We start from the raw sequence: 12,342 nt of genomic DNA, 5'->3' as shown, positions 1-12,342 counted from the left end.
GGCTGAGTAGTCAGAATTCCAGCCTATCACTCAGTGGCCCGGGTTCGAGTCCAGGTGAGGCATGGAATTTTTTATTCACACTTGTGGCAGATTTAATATAAATTGTAATTTTATTCTCATATTATAGTTGTAATCCCCTGTTAAAGGGGCAGAGAAGGGCTGACGGCCTTATCTCTACCGGGTTAAATAAATACTACTACGAATACTACATGGTCACAGTTGGGGTTTTATCGAGAGTCTCCCGTTGTTCCCTATTTTAGGCATCTACATCATTCCGTCATCATTTCCCCATATCATCATCTTTCCATAGCATTCCCCGATCTCCGGCTGGCGACCCACGGAGGGGGCTGGCCTAGGGACGAGGAGAGTTGCATGCGCAGATGTGGGTTTGGGAATGCGCCTAGCTTAAGAGTTAGTAACAGGTCGCAGTGCTGGACCCCTCATTCTATTCCACAGTTGTGGTGAGTACACATATACAGCAATGTGAAGGTACACCATTACTCGTATACTTTTTGATGACATTAAATTAAATTTAAAATAAATATGCTAAAGATAAAGTCTATCTACCGCTGTGGTCTCGTGGTAGCGTCTTCACTCCCAAACCCAGAGGACTGGGGTTCGATTCTCCGCTTAGGATAAGTTGCTGGACGAAGTTTTTTCGGGGCTTTTCCCTCACTCCTATGGATGAATATCCGGTAGCTTTATCAGGCGTATGGAACCCCATTCATTCTAGCCACTTCCTTTCCTCCCCTATCATCCTTTCCTCTTCATTCTGGTTGTCTTACTTGGTTTTCAGATCGCTCCTGCGGCGGCCCTCCAAAGCCGCTGACACTCTCGGCCAGCCTCCGTGGATATGTCAAGCTGTGATAGTTGGTGGCCAGCAGTGGAACACACTCCCCTCCCGACGGGAGAGGGAGCTTATATCTCAGATAGTTGAGTAGACAAGAGAGGGGGCTTACAACTCAGACCGTTTGAGGGGGGACTGATGGCGTGGAATGGTATACTGGTTTAGAAGGACGGCGGGACTGGTCCTCAGGGTGTTAGCGATTAGGTTAGTTTGGTGTAGGTGACGTTGGTGGGCATGCAACTCATCCCAGGGGCGCACAATAGACCTCAGGTCGCGGTGCATGGAATGTTCTCCTCCCGCCCTCATAGAGAGAGAGAGAAAAACAAAAAAGGTAAAGTCTAGTTTTATTAGAGAGTAAGATGTGAATCAAATTTGGTCAACCAGGAATAAACTTTCACTAAAACAGAGATCTACACTTGGCACCAACTGGACAGCCCTGTTTAGTTTCAATGGGGAGATCAAAGGTGCGGTAAGAAGATGAGAGGGTCGTGCGGTCCCTAGGGACACGCGCTTAATGCCGGAGCCAAGCCGCAACCCTTATGCGGGCTTTATATTCAAACACGAGAACGGCATAACCAACTGTAAAACGAGAGCAGATTCCTACTTCAGCATTGTTACGTACAGAAACAATGTAGCTGGTATTCTGTTTCATCTTTCCTTACATGTAAAAAAAAGTTAAATGTATCCTCTTTAGAAACAAACCCATGAAAGCGCATAGTGCGTAGGAAGGTAAGGCTCTTTATTTTCTTGACCACGACACTAGAATGAGCAGGTACGGTCGACACCATGCTTCAACCAAACTTTCATCCTGCGAAGTCCCGGTACTCAGTTTCATAAAAGACTGAGTGGACATCGTCACCATTCTAGAAGCTCTGGAAACGACAGCAATCCCGTCACAATCCGGAAATAAACTCGGAATCTTCCAGTAGGTATCCAACTCCCTACCAATTGAGCTACACTTGCTTACATGTTATTTTCTTCTCTTGAGAAAAAATTGAATGTCATCAGTAGGGTTGGTGTTCTTAGGTCTATAAATATTTTATTTGCACTGTAATAGGTACATTTGAACAACTTAAGAAATGTTTTACATTGTTGTAGAAAAAAATTGGTCAAGAAACAGAAACTTCTGTTTCATTCCATTCATAAATATTGTTACTCCATTAAAAGATAATAGTATTTAACGTAAATTGTATAGATGTACGTATTTATTTTTTATAAAAAAAATCCCTTAACACATTACTCTTCGGAAATGACTAGGTTTTGTTTGCCGACACCGAGAATTATCTTCAACAATCTGTTCTCACTTAGAACAGTCATAATATAAATATCTCCATAAAGACCGAGGACCTCATTTCTAAGGAAGCTGGTAATATCTTAGCTAAGGCTGTAATAAATAATAACGTCATGGAACGAGTATGGTGATATAAATATGTTGTTGTTGTTGTTTTCTAATGCCAGGCATTTGACAATAAAGTCATTTGACCTCTTGCACTCCAATATTTTTCAAAGATATTATCATCGCCAGCCACTGAAGCACAGATTTTGACTTAAGCTGCCTCATTTCTCTCTTTGGGTCTGTGGATATGGTAGTTATACTTAGAACCTATACCACTTGCCTTTTGAACTGAAGTCATCAACTAAAATTATTTCCTTGAGGAGATGTTCTGGTGACCTGTTGATGACGCTGACCACAGTTCTCAGAAGTGTGCTCCAGTGTTCGTTGTGAAATGGTACTATCACACTCACTGTCGGTAGTTTCGCCAGATATTTCTTGTCTCTACAACTATAAAGGAAAATATAAATTTCAAATACTTAAAAATCACTGTTCTTTTCCTCACCTCAAGACAAATGCTTTTACAACACAAGGCGAGGAGGAAGAACAGAAAGATGAGGAAGAACAGAAATACTAGAAAGATCAATATAAAGACGACGAAAAGCAGAAAGGAAAGGAGAGAGAATATAATGATAAAGAAGAACAGAAACTCGAGGAAAAAGAAAGAAAAACGAGGAGAAACAGAAAGGCTACGAGGAAGAATATAAAGAGCAGATGGAATAAAAAACTAAGAGGAAGCACAGAATAATGAGAATGAATACTAGAAAGACGAGCAGGAAGAACAGAAATACGAAGAGAAAGAAAAGAAAGACGAAGAGGAAGGGCAGAAAGACGAGAAAAAATGAAAAGGTTAAGAGGAAGAACAATAAGTCCAGAAGTACAGTAATAGAAAAATGGACAGAACGATGAGAAAAAATAATAAAAAGAAGAAGAGGAATAGAAATACGAGGAGGAAGAGCAGAAAATCTAAGAGAAAAGGCAGAAAAACAAGAAGAAAGGGAAGGCGAGGAGTAATATTAAGAGGAGGAAGCACAGAAGAATGAGGCGTCCAGAAAAACAAAGAGGAAGAACAGAAAGGCGAGGAGGAAGAAGAACAGAAAGACGATTGTGCTAAAATAAGAGGGTGTATTGAAATTAGCCAGGTTTTCCTTAATTTACAATTTAGTACTAAATATTAAAAGGAAGGGAGAGCCAATATCCTGTAGGCCCTATTTCTTAGGTCCTGATGATATTTATAGGTTGGAAATCAGTCTGTACTGTATTGTGAGATTTCTTGCCTGTTTTCATGAACGCAACAGGCCTATTTATTTACCGTTAAAATGCAGAATGTTAGACTCCATTTCAAACCAGATTTTTGATATTTAAGTCTGTATTGTTCATCTCTTGCTTGTAATTCATTTGCGTTTTTACAGCACTTGACCATTATCTTAACAAACGTGGTTCACGTACAAGAATGTGAGAAATTTTACGGTGTGATTAAACCAATTTTCAGTTTCAAATATTCGAACTTCACTACTGGTACAAATAAATTTCCAGTTCCAGAATAGTCGACCAAAGACTAACATAAGCCTATTTGTATTGATTTTCCAATCTCTATTATTATTATTATTATTATTATTATTATTATTATTATTATTATTATTATTATTATTATTGTTATTGTTATTATTATTTTTTTTTTCCTTTATTGTGCTAAAACAGCATGTTCCATTGCATACAATATATGCAATACTACATGCTATGTTTATGTTACATATATTATTATTATTATTATTATTATTATTATTATTATTATTATTATTATTATTATTATTATTGTGTGTTTGTAGAGACTTTTTAGTAAGAAGATGTCCATCCAACAGGTTACTAGCCTGGAGGAAGTAAGTCCAGTGGTGGGGTTGCCACATATAGCCTCTGGATAGGCATGGGAGTACAGCATTTCCTCTGTACTAGATGTAATGGTTATACCGCCATGACTCGGTTCCCAGATTGCGTTTATGACAACTTCAGGAGATAATTTACAATGTTTGGTTTACAACTTTTAAGTTTCAATATGGAAATTTCAACTGTCAAATCTAAAGTGATGGCTTTTTTAGGAAAGGAACCAGTCCGTAGCAAAATTTGCATCAATAATAAGATCATCGAACAAGTTAAAAATTTTAGTTATCTCGACTACCAAATTTCATAATGAAGAAGAAAAAGATTTGAATGAGAAAATTATTAAATTCAACAGAACAATGGGGATAATTAATCAGATATTCAAACTAACCTTAGTACTAAAACACACGTGCACAACAATTTATAAAACATTGGCCAGACCTATACTCTGTTTTGGTAGTAAAGCTTGGACGATTCGTAATATTGATTCACAAAGATTAATGGCGGCAGAAATGAGATTTATGCTTCGTACTGCAGAATACACGAGACTGGATCACATTAGAAATTTTGACATTATGACAGAATTGCAGATTGAACCGATTACGGAATACCTACAGAAATACAGAAAAAATAGGAGATCACATGTCATCAGAATGCCTTGTCCTAGAATTCCACGTCAAATTTTAAATTACCATCCTGTGGGCAAGAGATCCTTGCGCACACCGTTCAAGCGTTGGCAAGAGACCGTAACGGGGCACTAGGCCCAATACATGCAAGGATGATGATGATGATGATTATTATTATTATTATTATTATTATTATTATTATTATTATTGTTATTGAGATAGGTTTGGAAGTAAATCCCGAAAAGACAAAGTATATGATTCTGTCTCGTGACGAGAATATCGTACGAAATGGAAATATAAAAATTGAAAATTTATCTTTTGAAGAGGTGGAAAAATTCAAATACCTGGGAGCAACAGTAACAAATATAAATGATACTCGGGAGGAAATTAAACACAGAATAAATATGGGAAATGCCTGTTATCATTCGGTAGAGAAGTGTTTATCATCCAGTCTGCTGTCAAAAAATCTGAAAGTTAGAATTTATAAAACAGTTATATTACCGGTTGTTCCTTATGGTTGTGAAACTTGGACTCTCACTTTGAGAGATGAACATAGGTTAAGGGTGTTTGAGAATAAGATGCTTAGGAAAATATTTGGGGCTAAGTGGGATGAAGTTACAGGAGAATGGAGAAAGTTACACAACACAACTGCACGCATTGTATTCTTCACCTGACATAATTAGGAACATTAAATCCAGACGTTTGAGATGGACAGGGTATGTAGCACGTATGGGCGAATCCAGAAATGCATATAGAGTGTTAGTTGGGAGGCCGGAGGGAAAAAGACCTTTGGAAAGGCCGAGACGTAGATGGGAAGATAATATTAAAATGGATTTGAGGGAGGTGGGATATGATGATAGAAACTGGATTGGTCTTGCTCAGGATAGGGACCAATGGCGGGCTTATGTGAGGGGGGCAATGAACCTCCGGGTTCCTTAAATGCCAGTAAGAAAGTAAGTAAGTAAGTATTATTGTTATGTTATTATTATTATTATTATTATTATTATTATTATTTTTTTTTTTTTTTTTTTTTTTCTTGGTCATCAATCGTCAATCTCATATCCTACATACAAAAAATATCATGAATCGCTACTGCTCTTGAATTAGTTTTCTTTATATCATATAACATTAATTCTCTTCCTCTGATACCGAACATCATTTGAGAGTTAATGAGCTTGATAGGTGAAATAAGGATAGTTGACATCATGTAGATAGGCCGACCACTGGAAAAATTCCCACGCTACTGCCGCTGTTTGTTTCCGTGAATGCTCGGCGTAATTCCGTCACGGATACGTGAACTTAATCATTTAATTTTTGTCCCTAGAATGGGTTCTGCATGGTTCACATTACGTACTTTATGAAATAGTTGATGGAGGTGAAACCTACAAAGTAGGACATGTTTTGTGATGTACGTACGGTCAAAAGACCCGTGCATTAGATTTAAGAGAAAGTTCTGATAGTGTAGTACTTCTGTATGCATAATATGCTCAATAAATATCCATCTATATATCTAGCTATCTGTCTGCCTGCCTGCCTGCCTGCCTGCCTGCCTGCCCGCCTGCCTGTCTGGCTGTCTGTCTGTCTGTCTGTCTGTCTGTCTGTCTGTCTGTTTGTCTACCTTTATGAAGGTATGATTATCAAGATATTATTGCAATATTGCAGTTGTAAAAAAATTGGTTTCCGAACGTCAATTGCATTCTTAATGTTTTACAAGAATTCAATTTTAACGGCTGAAATAGTTAAAGATAACGTTGTAATTTCAGACAAGTAAATCTTTAAATATACCGAAATTATAAAGAGACTTAGTAAGTTGATTAATATAATCAGTAAAGTTCCCATTTGTATTCAAATTTACTGGTTGAAAGAGTTTACAAATCTAGCCTATAGTGTATATTTTAAATCGCATAGTTACTGTCATAATCAAAAATATCAAATTTCATTTGATTCCAGTTAACTTGAAATTAAGAAATTGGAACTGTGGGCCAATGTTCCAATCTTCAACCTACATTCATAATCTCTGAGTTTCGTTTTGTTTTTAGTCTTCAATCAGTGATGTGAAATGTTAAAAGTAGGTACACAATGATTTTACTGTTTATTGTGAGAACTCAACAGCTTTAACCTACCTTGTCTTGCACGTATACAGCACAACAGCATTACATTGAAATAAGCTAGTAGCCACTCACCTGAAGGGTCAGCATTCAATCCGCAGCAAATTCTATTTTCCCCGTTCCTCCGCTCCTTAATTCAGGACTACCATAATAGATTTAACACTTGTGTGGCTTATTAAATTAGTCCCATTCACTAGTATTAACTGGAGCCAAAAAACAAATATGACAATTATAATGCATTTGATAATATTCTAGGTGTCCTCGGCTTGGATTTCGGCAGTACGCAGACACTTAACATCTCGGACGATTCAGAATTAGGGCCTACTTTCTGGTACTATCAAAAGGGCTATGTCCCCAAAAACTGATGACTGCTTAATCTCCCAGGTCACCTGGCTATCCAAACAATTACAGACTAACTAGTGAGATGCGAAAGACTTAGCACAGTAGACAACCATTCAAGTTATGAGAGCGTGATGTTAAGAATGGAAAATTTACAGCAATTAGTTCTTAAATGATTGACAAATTAAGTCTCATTACATGATTGGAAACCCGATTTTTCTTTGAATATGCTGACTTCTTATCCTGAGCAGCCAAGGAGCAATTTTGAAGAAAATGTAATATTTTTATTCTCTTGTTTTAATTGAGTCTGCTAATTAGTGTGTGTTTCTGCTTCTTTTATCCTAGTTACATTTTGTGAAGTTTAAGCACTAAATTGAAAACTATTCCTGATATTCTACCTGAATGTAAGAATGAATATAAGCGATGGAACGATTTCGGTAATAGTCCTTTGGGAGACGGATCCTAAGCATAGTGTAACTGGAAAAGTTCTCCAACATATAATTTCTTTGAGCTTACATTTCTCAGAAATAATTTTATTATTTCTCAGACAGTTATTTCATAAAGACGACTTTTCGATTCCCATTTTAGTATCGTAAAGTCACTGATTTCCACATCCACAAATTAGCGTATCTAAAAGTAAATTTCCGTGCCTAAATAATTTTTAAGCACCCTAATTAGAAATACTGAAAACATAAATTCCCTTCAGGGTCTGTGGAGAATCTTCACCTCTCATGCTTAAACGCTATCATTTCACAAATTTTTGCATACATAGCTATATTATTTTTGATACCATTACCTTTTAAACAAATTTACGAACACACATTTTGTGAACATGTCTACAATACACTTTCCAGTTGCAACATAAATATTTTGCATTGTTTCTGCTACATTTACGGTTTAAGAGTAACTATTTAAATACTTTTTTAGTAGTAAATCAGTTTATGAATAGGTATATCTAATATCTAATATCATTTGAAATATATTAACATTCTATGTATTTTAGTTTAATTCTGCTACACAGTTTATTTCAGTGTTTAATTAATAGTTCATAGTATTTTGTTGTTTAATTCGTAAATAACTCTTGTATACATGTAACTCTCATCTAAATCAAATTGTTGAATTCTTTGTAAGTTCATGCATATGTATATACACTTTTTGTTGGTTGAGTGGAAGAGAAGGCCTTACGGCCTTAACTCTGCCAGTTAAAATAAATCATTATTATTATTATTATTATTTTGCAAGGCTGCTACAAGACGCGTACTTCACCTTAAACTTGAGCACCGCGGAGATGAGGTGTAAGGGCAGTTTCCTCGTGACTGCCATCAGCGCTGCAGGAAAGAGCATTTCGGCCTGTTGGCAAGTGCTACTGAATTCACAGTGACCATTCCTAGAAACAAAACCGATTTCTTATTAAATGAAAACAAACGTGGCGAAGGAAGATCTGTTCCTTTTATCTTAAGGATTTAGTATGTGAAATTACTGTTATTGAACTCCTTTAATACTGTACATTTTCTTACCATCATTCACAGTTGAGAGTCGGCATCGGTAGCGTAGTTGGCATATGCTGGCCTTCTGTCCTCGACGTTGCGGGTTCGATTCCGGCCCAGGACGATGATATTTAAGTGTGTTTAAATGCGACAGGCTCATATCAGTAGGTTTACTGGCATTTAAAAAAATACTCAGGGGCAAAATTCCGGCACACCTCTCCTGTTGCGAGCGTCGTTAAATAAACCATATCATCATCATTATTCACAGTTGAGATGCAGCTCTTTGCTTGTTTAATTCTCTATGAAATGAAACAACCCAGAACTCACCACGTGGAGGTGGCTGCATGTCGAGTTCCGCCCTGCCCATCCCAACCTCCCTACCATGTGGGCCAGAGCATTCCCCGATCCGATCCGATCCGATCCGATCCGATCCGATCCGATCCGATCCGATCCGATCCGATCCGATCCGATCCGATCCGATCCGATCCGATCCGATCCGATCCGATCCGATCCGATCCGATCCGATCCGATCCGATCCGATCCGATCCGATCCGATCCGATCCGATCCGATCCGATCCGATCCGATCCGATCCGATCCGATCCGATCCGATCCGATCCGATCCGATCCGATCCGATCCGATCCGATCCGATCCGATCCGATCCGATCCGATCCGATCCGATCCGATCCGATCCGATCCGATCCGATCCGATCCGATCCGATCCGATCCGATCCGATCCGATCCGATCCGATCCGATCCGATCCGATCCGATCCGATCCGATCCGATCCGATCCGATCCGATCCGATCCGATCCGATCCGATCCGATCCGATCCGATCCGATCCGATCCGATCCGATCCGATCCGATCCGATCCGATCCGATCCGATCCGATCCGATCCGATCCGATCCGATCCGATCCGATCCGATCCGATCCGATCCGATCCGATCCGATCCGATCCGATCCGATCCGATCCGATCCGATCCGATCCGATCCGATCCGATCCGATCCGATCCGATCCGATCCGATCCGATCCGATCCGATCCGATCCGATCCGATCCGATCCGATCCGATCCGATCCGATCCGATCCGATCCGATCCGATCCGATCCGATCCGATCCGATCCGATCCGATCCGATCCGATCCGATCCGATCCGATCCGATCCGATCCGATCCGATCCGATCCGATCCGATCCGATCCGATCCGATCCGATCCGATCCGATCCGATCCGATCCGATCCGATCCGATCCGATCCGATCCGATCCGATCCGATCCGATCCGATCCGATCCGATCCGATCCGATCCGATCCGATCCGATCCGATCCGATCCGATCCGATCCGATCCGATCCGATCCGATCCGATCCGATCCGATCCGATCCGATCCGATCCGATCCGATCCGATCCGATCCGATCCGATCCGATCCGATCCGATCCGATCCGATCCGATCCGATCCGATCCGATCCGATCCGATCCGATCCGATCCGATCCGATCCGATCCGATCCGATCCGATCCGATCCGATCCGATCCGATCCGATCCGATCCGATCCGATCCGATCCGATCCGATCCGATCCGATCCGATCCGATCCGATCCGATCCGATCCGATCCGATCCGATCCGATCCGATCCGATCCGATCCGATCCGATCCGATCCGATCCGATCCGATCCGATCCGATCCGATCCGATCCGATCCGATCCGATCCGATCCGATCCGATCCGATCCGATCCGATCCGATCCGATCCGATCCGATCCGATCCGATCCGATCCGATCCGATCCGATCCGATCCGATCCGATCCGATCCGATCCGATCCGATCCGATCCGATCCGATCCGATCCGATCCGATCCGATCCGATCCGATCCGATCCGATCCGATCCGATCCGATCCGATCCGATCCGATCCGATCCGATCCGATCCGATCCGATCCGATCCGATCCGATCCGATCCGATCCGATCCGATCCGATCCGATCCGATCCGATCCGATCCGATCCGATCCGATCCGATCCGATCCGATCCGATCCGATCCGATCCGATCCGATCCGATCCGATCCGATCCGATCCGATCCGATCCGATCCGATCCGATCCGATCCGATCCGATCCGATCCGATCCGATCCGATCCGATCCGATCCGATCCGATCCGATCCGATCCGATCCGATCCGATCCGATCCGATCCGATCCGATCCGATCCGATCCGATCCGATCCGATCCGATCCGATCCGATCCGATCCGATCCGATCCGATCCGATCCGATCCGATCCGATCCGATCCGATCCGATCCGATCCGATCCGATCCGATCCGATCCGATCCGATCCGATCCGATCCGATCCGATCCGATCCGATCCGATCCGATCCGATCCGATCCGATCCGATCCGATCCGATCCGATCCGATCCGATCCGATCCGATCCGATCCGATCCGATCCGATCCGATCCGATCCGATCCGATCCGATCCGATCCGATCCGATCCGATCCGATCCGATCCGATCCGATCCGATCCGATCCGATCCGATCCGATCCGATCCGATCCGATCCGATCCGATCCGATCCGATCCGATCCGATCCGATCCGATCCGATCCGATCCGATCCGATCCGATCCGATCCGATCCGATCCGATCCGATCCGATCCGATCCGATCCGATCCGATCCGATCCGATCCGATCCGATCCGATCCGATCCGATCCGATCCGATCCGATCCGATCCGATCCGATCCGATCCGATCCGATCCGATCCGATCCGATCCGATCCGATCCGATCCGATCCGATCCGATCCGATCCGATCCGATCCGATCCGATCCGACCCGATCCGATGCGATCCGATCCGATCCGACCCGACCCGACCCGACCCGACCCGATCCGATGCCGGATCCGATCCGATCCGATCCCGATCCGATCCGATCCCCGATCCGATCCGATGCCGGATCCGATCCGATCCGATCCCGGATCCGATCCGATCCCGGATCCGATCCGATCCCGGATCCGATCCGATCCCGGATCCGATCCGATCCCGGATCCGATCCGATCCCGGATCCGATCCGATCCCGGATCCGATCCGATCCGATCCGATAAGATACGATCCGATCCGAGCCGATCCGATCCGATAATAATAAAATTGAGATAATTTAAATAATTAAAGTTAGAAAGCTTTAAAGAAAAGTGTATGTTTTGAAAACATAAGAAAGAAGTTAAAATCTTCTATTAACTTTACTTAAATAAATAAATCTTAATACCCAAGAAAAACAGTCAATAATTTAATGATAAGGGTAAAAATCTCCTCCAAGCCAAATATATCAACCTATCATAAAGAATACGCGGTAATGTACCACGAACCCAAATAAATATAAAACAAAGAAAACAAAGCCTAAAATAAGAAAATATAGAATTAATATCACTACCCAAAAAAATGACACAAAATAATATTCTCATAAACAAAATACAAGCATATTCAGCCAAACAAATTAATGCAAAACCACCACTTCTATATTCAACATTAAAACCTGAAACCAATTCTGATTCACCCTCAGCAAAATCAAAACGAGTGCGATTGGTTTCAGCCAAACATGAAGTAACCCAAATTATTGATAAAGGAAATGTAAAAAAAATTATTCAAATGTCAATCTGAAAATCATAAAATATTATTAAATTATAGCTACCTACTAAAAATACAAAAGACAACAAAATTAAAGCCAATCTAACTTCATAAGAAATTGTCTGTGCAA

The sequence above is a fragment of the Periplaneta americana genome, chromosome 4, assembly GCF_040183065.1.
Source record: "Periplaneta americana isolate PAMFEO1 chromosome 4, P.americana_PAMFEO1_priV1, whole genome shotgun sequence".
Lineage (NCBI taxonomy): Eukaryota > Metazoa > Arthropoda > Insecta > Blattodea > Blattidae > Periplaneta > Periplaneta americana.
The sequence above is the reverse complement of the archived record's forward strand: the minus strand, read 5'-3'. Positions refer to the sequence as shown.